Here is a 9,472-nt window from a genome sequence, read left to right as displayed (position 1 = left end):
GTATCTTGTGATGATGTAAACGGAAGCATGTGACTAGCAGTGTTTGCAAAGGATTGTGGGTCTTCCTCAGCTCTGCTTTGAGCTGTTTCTGCCGTCTTCAAGTACTTCACATGGCTGCAGTCACAGCTATTTTTATTCATACCTACATGACAGTTGTGGGATGAAAATAGTCATATATACTGTGTGTGTGTGTGTGTGTGTGTGTGTGTGTGTGTGTGTGTGTGTGTGTAGAAGTGGTAGGAAGATGACAATGAATATCTTCCTAAGCCCCCTGTGAGTAATGTTCAGTCTGATGATATGTGGAGCCAAACAAAGCGGTGTGAAATTGCGCTCCTCCTGATGGGTTAACCACAAAACACCTCTCCACTGCACACGTGTACAATACACACCCACACACACACACACACACACACACGCGCGCGCTCAAAAGTCATGCCACGAAACAAAAGTCGCACATTGTATGAACAATGCAGTCCCTTCTAGTGACTTTAAGACACAAATGAATTGCTGCATATGTCTGTGTTCTGAGTAAACTGACTCCATAAATGGCTCTTCCTAGTATGTTGTGTAAGTAGGGGGGCTTGGCCTGGTGGCCAGAATGCGCTCATAATGCATCACAGTGTTTTCTCAGATCAACTTCAATGCTCTGCCATCTTCCTTTGAATTAAATTAGATAATTTAAAAACTCTTTTGACTGCCATTTTCCCCCATTATCTACTGATTTTATTAGTTGTATGAAATGATAATGCAGAGATGTTTGCTCATTCGAAGTTTCAATTTTGCAGGCCACTAATCTCCATAAATCTTTAAACCTGCATTAATTGATTTTTTTTTTTTTGCAACATGGCGGAAGCACAATGAGCTGTAAATACTACATTGACATGTTAGGTTGACAACAGTTTAGCAAAGAGTTTATTATTTAAACATCCAGCAGACATGTAGCAACCTTAGCATTCATTTGGAGTCGTGTTTTTGGCCACCTGATGAATGTAAGTCCAATATTCACTCTTGTTTTGGCTCTGTTTAGTCATGTTTCCACTGCATGGTACAGCTCTGCTCGACTCAACTCGACTCATTTTTAGTACCAGGTCCTTTTTTTTTTTTTTTTAAGTTATTTTTTTGGGGGCATTTTCCATTTTTATTACAGGACAGTGGATAGAGTTGTGAAAGGGGGGAGGGAGAGAGTGGATGCGGAAAGGGCCACAGGCCGGATTCGAACCCGGGCCGCCGCGGTCAGGACCAAGCCTTAATACATGGACGCCCGCTCTACCAACTGAGCTAACCCAGGCACCCAGTACCAGGTCCTTTTCTCTATGCCGTGTTCCCACTTCAGATAGTGTTGGCGGGAATCTCAGCTGATCACCACAGCAAGGGAGCGTGAAAGTGCTGTGACATAATTTTCAACGGGACACTCGCTGAATCATTTCAACAGCAACCAAACAGTTCGTCAAATGTGCGGTGTTGTGTACGCTGAGTTTTGCGAGCTGTCATCTTTTAAAAATCTAAGTTGAGTGAATTAAAAATTGCTGTCGCTATTGACGTTAGTTTGGCTCTTTAAAAACGGCTGGTTTGTGCAGGATGTCCTGTGTCGCACTAGTGATGATTCTCTCTGACCAATCAGTGGTCTGCAGTGTTTTAACTCCACCTCTTCAAGTATTGGCTCAGCTCGCTTGGAAACTCAACCAAGGTGGTACCAACAATGGAGTGGTACCAAGAACTTTTGCTAATGGAAACGTAAAAATAACCGTTCTAATATGTAACAAACTGAACTGAACTGGACTGCTTGGTGGAAACTCCGTTTTTGGGTCTCTCTACTAACTCCTGAGGGAAATATCTGTCTCTTTAGTTGTTAAATGCTCCTCTCTGTTCACCACCTGGTGGCCAACTTTAAACAAACAGTGTTGTGTTTTTATCAGCTCAGCTTTTGCTGAAAACAGGGTAGATGAGAGCGGTGAGCTTGAACCAAAACATTAAAGTTGTGTACTGTAAAAACAAAAACATTGAGCTAAAAGATGCTAAAATGAGGTGAACTGCCGAGTCGGGTGATGATCTGTGGATTCATCACTACAAGCGACAACCTTCACATTACACATAGTAACTTCCTTGTTAATATAAACATTTTGCAGAGAGCAGCTTTAAGCTTTTCTTATAAGTCAGCATATCCTTGTATGTTTTCACCCACTGCTGTATGTATATGGTTGACAGTTCCGTCATACATGTTCAGTGTTACAGTGTCACATTGTGTTTAATTTTCTTAGAAGAGAGGAAGCAGCCTTGCTAATACTCTTCTGCTGAATTAGGCGACCACAAAACACTCATACAGCTACATGCTCGACTGAGCGCTCAGGATGTGGCGGTTGTGGTGGCATTGCAGCCCCACAGTTTCAAATAAAACCAAATACACCCCTTAGAAAAGACAATAATATACACACATACTACTACTACATCAATATTAGACACCAGGCAGAAATATACAAGCCTTTACTACTTTGCATCTTTAGAAGTGCTAAATTCAATATCCAGAGCATTAATATAGCATGAAACAACTATGTGTACGAATAACTAGTAAGTACTAGTTATCAGTAGTACTAATAACTATCTGCTATGTAAAGATATAGAGGAGTAATGTCTACCTGAGCAGAGAATGAAGTCGCCCTCCCACCTTGTGTGTTGTAATCTGAGCTTCTCCTTGCTTTGTCGACATCGCCGTCCCGACCTCACGGCGTCATCAGGGAAGCGTAGCACCCACCCTCCGGTTCGCCCTCAGGTCACCACTGTGAACTCTGGCAGCATATTCACCTTTGATTGGGCCGCCGCCATGTTGAGAGCTGTTGAGAGGCAATAGAAATGCTCACAGTCCCGTATTTAACACCTTCACATATATTTTTTTTCTTTTGGCTGAAAAAAGAGAGAGAAAAAAAGCAAAACAATGTGAATGTGGTATCTTCACTGCATGTAAACAGCTTGTGTTTAGCAAACGGCTGATGAAAAAATGATGTTGATGGTTATTAAAATATGATGTATTAATACTGTGCATCTTAAATTATTAGCAGAGCTTCAGTCTTGACTGTGACATTCAGATATGTGGGGTTTCTGTGGGGTTTTGTGTGCGTCACAGTAGGTTGAAAAGTTTTTGTTGATATGTGGGTATATAACAGAGATTCTCAATTTGATAATGCTCAATGAACGTAGATAATTATAAGAGTATGTGTCATTTTCCAGTATACCTGAATGTCAAATGACCAACATTATTACAGCAATCTGCCGCCTACTCATTCGTCAGAGTCTGGTTTGGATGGAGTCCGGGCACCAAACAAGACAAAGACAGTCAGGACCTTAACGATCAGAGGACTTGTACACATCCCAAGTCAGGAAACAGCCACGCAAATCATTGCAGCCCCCTGAGTCCAGAACAGTTTTTCAGCCTATGCCATCGCAGTCACAGACAGTGACACCAGCCATATGATATCCCAATGTGCTTTCTCTAAAATAACCCTACAATGACCAATGTCAAAACAACTTACATATAACATAGTGTAACAAATACAGCATGTACTGTATTGTGCAATAGATAAACACATCATTATGTGCATGATACCCTTTTTTGTCTAGCAATAACTATACAGAAAGCTACCCATGTCTATGTAATTTATTCCACCTCTACTGCCATGCACTACTTGCACAGTATAGCTTCTACAATATATACAACATGCATTGTATTTGAACATAGATTCTGTATGTTTGCTGGTCCAGCTGTTCTTGTCATGTTTATACCTACCTACTGCTGTATCTATGCAGTTCATCTGTGTCTATATTTGTTACCTCTGTTTAGCTGCATGTTCATGTTGGTTTCCTTCCTGTACCTTTGTTCTTTGCACGGTGTGACAACACAAGGAGAGCTACTGAGAACAGGTACTGTATGTGTCATCATACTACAACATACCAGTTCTGGTACACATTATTTTCTGTTTAATCATGACAAAAACACCAAATCTGCTCAAGAAGACTTTATTGGCAAATGGCTGGAAAAGATTAAAAATGATGTTCTTTTGATAGACATAAATACATTTATGACAAAAAGGCACGATCAACATATATTTAAGTATACATTGCATATTCAGTTATAGATACAGGAAATAATACAAGACAATGACAGTAATGTTTACTATTCATGCAATAAAGCGGGACGAGTAACGTTTGCTGACTGTGGTAACTTTGATTTATCTTGTGATTCCTCACCCACGGCGTCTCCTTCCCTTTCTGCCTTTCCTCTGTGGTGCGCTTGTTGATGTAGTGGACACTGTTGGTGTGATGTCACTTGTTGATCCTTCTTCATTCTGTCCCTGCTCTTGCAATGCTTTCTCTTTCTTCTTCTCCTCATCCAGCTTCAGAATGGTTCTCTTTGCCCAGTCACTGTTAGGGTCGGAGCAAATCCTCTTTCCAAGCTTTGTCAGAAACCTGCAAATGCAATTGATCGTTGTTCCGTTAATGGCATCGTAATGCATTGAAAATTGGTATTTAAAAAAAGTCAACAGCAGCATCTCTTTGCAGAAAGGGTCCCTGTTACTCTGAATGATCCACAGTTGTTTCAACAAAAACGGTTGACCGACTTTTGGGTTATCCAGAAAAACAAGGACACTTTCTGAAAAGTGATGTTGCTGTCACAGACTGATACTGTGTCTGCATGGCTACATACCAATAGAGGTAAGTGAGGGATTTTGGTCATTTCATTTGTCATTTGGGTGAAGCCACCCTTTAAAAATATAATTTAATTGGGAGTTGCAAGTTAAATCCCTCTGATCAGACACAATGCAATCATGTTAACTTCCCTTGTGTTGGATCATGCTGCAACCAGAGGGGGATGACCAAGCCAAGGTATAAAGAGAGAGAACAGCTTCCCATCGGGGAGCACATTTCAACCTAACCCTTGTCCTCCTGAGTACCAATGCTCTGAGCATTAAAAGTGTGACAATACTGTAAGAGATTTTGGTCTCATTCCTTGTTGTCAGAGTACATGTGGATATTTGTTATAAGTTGAGATATGGCTTATACAGTATGTTGTGTGAATTTGCAGGACTACTTACACTACGGCTGTGATTTGACAGACGCCATCAGTCTGAATGGTGTAATTCAGAATTCGCTTAAATTGGACCATGGTGTCGGACCTCCCGAGACAACAGCTGGACACCGGTCCATTGGCTAAACAAGACAGACATAGAGAAAGAAAGATTAAGTACCCTTAATGTTACACTGCCAAAGACTAAGACCATACACTCAATCAAAAATCGTTAACTGGTTTTGCGGTACTCACTTGCATGAACCACGCTCATCCATGTGGTGAAGCAGAGAAGAGCAGCTAACACCAGGCTGAGTCTCATCTTCTGGCTTTGTCTTTCAACTGTTGAATGGAGTCTCTCTCAACACAAACTTAAGCAAACGTCTCTCTGTCTTTCTCCTCAGTCAAGTTTTGATCTTTGCTCTTATAAAACACAAGCCCCTTCCGCCTCTCCCCCTGTCATCACACCTCTAACCCGTCACGATGGAGGAAATAGTGAGTTCAGACCCTTCACCACAGTCCTGCCCACAATGCAACAAGTAGCATCACTCAAAAGCACAAACATTAATGGTTGTGTGTACACATACACACACAAATACTTGTTACTTTCCTTTACACTTACTCAGGAAGCCTCAAGCTGCCTCTACTTTAAGAGTCACCGCTGGTATTTGGTAGCTGAAAGGAATATTGAATTATTTTAACATTATTATTAAATGTCAGATAAGGTCTGGGGAAATTTCTTGCAGATAATCAGTTAAGATACGTAAATTATATATTCTCATCAGAAATGCTTTTACCAGGTTTAACTCAAAATAACTACATAGTCAACCACACACACACACACACACACACACACACATCAATAACAGTGGCCTTCCCAACCAAGCTTTGTTTAAAGGTTCTCTGTATGATATTCAGAGCATTAATATAGCAGCCATCAACTATTTGCTATGTAAAGATTTAGAGGAGTAATGTCTACCTGAGCAGAGACTGAAGTCTCTCTCCCTCTTTGTGTGTTGTAATCTGAGCTTCTCTGTGCTTTGTTGACATATCCGGGGCCTGCCCATGCCTTTTAATGCATGTTAGCGCATGTGAGCGTGCCCCACTGGCTAGCTAACGGCTGCTGCTCTGCACTGCTCTCGATAAGGTGGTTACAGTTGATAACACCGTCCCGACCGGCAGCACCATTGCGTAAGCGTAAGATCCACACTCCGGTTCCCCCTCAGGTAAACACTGTTAGATGTGTCAGCAATATTGCCATCGTTTGTACTGTTAGCCGCTGGCTCAGCCGTCACCATGTTGAGAGCCGTGTAGAGGCAATAGAAATGCTCTGAAAGTCAAATTTAACACCTTTAATGTTATACCCATGGTACGCCCACACATACCATGGGTGAACTGTGATATGTGGGTATAACAGAGATTCTCAATTTGATAATACTCAATATAAATATATATAATTGAGTACATACAGTGTGTTTCTGTATATTACATATATATGTACATATGTTGTCATGTTTATACCTATTTGTAGTACATCAACAGCTTTATCTATGCTTTTCATCTGTGTCTATATTTGTTATGTCTGTTTAGCTGCATGTTCATGTTGGTTTCCTTCCTGTACCTTTTTTCTTTGCACTGTGTGTAATCACAATGAGAGCTACTGAGAACAGGCACTGTATGTGTCATCATACTACAACATACCAGTTCTGATTCACATTATTTAATATTTATTAATGACAAAAACACCAAATCTGCTCAAGAAGACTTTATTGGCAAATGGCTTGAAAAGGTACAAATTATGTTCTTTTGATAGACATAAACACATTTATGACAACAAGGTACGATCAACGCATTTTAAGTATATATTGCATATTTAATTATAGATTCAATAATATATAGAAGCCTGTTTTTGTTTCAGGTTTGTTTACTATTCGTGCAAAATAGCAGGATAAGTCCAAATGGAAAGAGTAAAGTTTGCTGACTGTGATGAATTGTCTTGTGATTCCTCACGGACGTTTTCTCTGCGCCTTCTTCCATCTCCTGGACTTGTTCTTCTGGCGTCTCCTTCCATGTCTGCCTTTCCTCTGTGGTGTTGTTTTTGATGTAGTGGACTCTGTTGGTGTGATGTCGCTTGTTAATTCTTGTTCATTCTGTCCCTTCTCTTGCAATGCTTCTTTTTTCTCCTCGTCCACTTTCAGAATGTCTTTTTCTGCCCGGTCACTGTTAGGGTCGGAGGAAATCCCCACTCCACGTTTTGTTTGAAACCTGTAATAGAACGTGATCTGTTAATGGCATTGTAATGCAGTTTTATTGTTCTGACAAATCATTTTCTTAAACATGTAGTTCATCTAAGTTATTTGCAGGACAACTTACATTACGGCTGTAGTGGACACTGTTGGTGTGATGTCGCTTGTTAATCCTTCTTCAGTCTGTCCCTGCTCTTGCAATGCTTTCTCTTTCTTCTTCTCCTCATCCAGCTTCAGAATGGTTCTTTTTGCCCAGTCACTGTTAGGGTCGGAGCAAATCCTCTTTCCAAGCTTTGTCAGAAACCTGCAAATGCAATTGATGGTGATCCGTTAATGGCATCCTAATGCTGTTTTAATATTGTTTTTAATTAAGTTCTGACAAATCATTTTCTTCACATCTTCTTCAAGGTTAGAACAAAAACGTGTTTTCTGACTTACCTCTTGTGGAATCTATAGCCATGCAGATAGTTTGTTCAGGTTTTGAAATATTCAAGCTGAATGCATTGAAAATTGGTATTTAAAAAAAGTCAACAGCAGCATCTCTTTGCAGAAAGGGTCCCTGTTACTCTGAATGATCCACAGTTGTTTCAACAAAAACTGTTGACAGACTTTTGGGTTATCCAGAAAAACAAGGACACTTTATGAAAAGTGATGTTGCTGTCACAGACTGATACTGTGTCTGCATGGCTACATACCAATAGAGGTAAGTGAGGGATTTTGGTCATTTCATTTGTCATTTGGGTGAATCCACCCTTTAAAAATATAATTTAATTGGGAGTTGCAAGTTAAATCCCTCTGATCAGACACAATGCAATCATGTTAACTTCTCTTGTGTTGGATCATGCTGCAACCAGAGGGGGATGACCAAGCCAAGGTATAAAGAGAGAGAACAGCTTCCCATCGGGGAGCACATTTCAACCTAACCCTTGTCCTCCTGAGTACCAATGCTCTGAGCATTAAAAGTGTGACAATACTGTAATAGATTTTGGTCTCATTCCTTGTTGTCAGAGTACATGTGGATATTTGTTATAAGTTGAGATATGGCTTATACAGTATGTTGTGTGAATTTGCAGGACTACTTCCACTACGGCTGTGATTTGACAGACGCCATCAGTCTGAATGGTGTAACTCAGAATTCGTTTAAATGGGACCTTGGTGTCGGACCTCCCGAGACAACAGCTGGACACCGGTCCATTGGCTAAACAAGACAGACATAGAGAAAGAAAGATTAAGTACCCTTAATGTTACACTGCCAAAGACTCAGACCATACACTCAATCAAAAATCGTTAACTGATTTTGCGGTACTCACTTGCATGGCCCACGCTCATCCATGTGGTGAAGCAGAGAAGAGCGGCTAACACCAGGCTGAGTCTCATCTTCTGGCTTTGTCTTTCAACTGTTGAATGGAGTCTCTCTCAACACAAACTTAAGCAAACGTCTCTCTGTCTTTCTCCTCAGTCAAGTTTTGATCTTTGCTCTTATAAAACACAAGCCCCTTCCGCCTCTCCCCCCATCATCACACCTCTAACCCGTCACGATGGAGGAAATAGTGAGTTCAGACCCTTCACCACAGTCCTGCCCACAATGCAACAAGTAGCATCACTCAAAAGCACAAACATTAATGGTTGTGTGTACACATACACACACAGATACTTGTTACTTTCCTTTACACTTACTCAGGAAGCCTCAAGCTGCCTCTACTTTAAGAGTCACCGCTGGTATTTGGTAGCTGAAAGGAATATTGAATTATTTTAACATTATTATTAAATGTCAGATAAGGTCTGGGGAAATTTCTTGCAGATAATCAGTTAAGATACGTAAATGATATATACTCATCAGAAATGCTTTTACCAGGTTTAACTCAAAATAACTACATAGTCAACCACACACACACACACACACACACACACACACACACACGCACACACACACACACACACACACACACACACACACACACACACACACACACACACACACACACACACACACACACACACACATCAATAACAGTGGCCTTCCCAACCAATCTTTGTTTAAAGGTTCTCTGTATGATATTCAGAGCATTAATATAGCAGCAAACAACTATTTGCTATGTAAAGATTTAGAGGAGTAATGTCTACCTGAGCAGAGACTGAAGTCTCTCTCCCTCTGTGTGTGTTGTAATCT

This window comes from Sebastes fasciatus, chromosome 11 (genome assembly GCF_043250625.1).
Source record: "Sebastes fasciatus isolate fSebFas1 chromosome 11, fSebFas1.pri, whole genome shotgun sequence".
NCBI classification, from domain to species: domain Eukaryota; kingdom Metazoa; phylum Chordata; class Actinopteri; order Perciformes; family Sebastidae; genus Sebastes; species Sebastes fasciatus.
Note: the sequence above shows the minus strand (reverse complement) of the source record.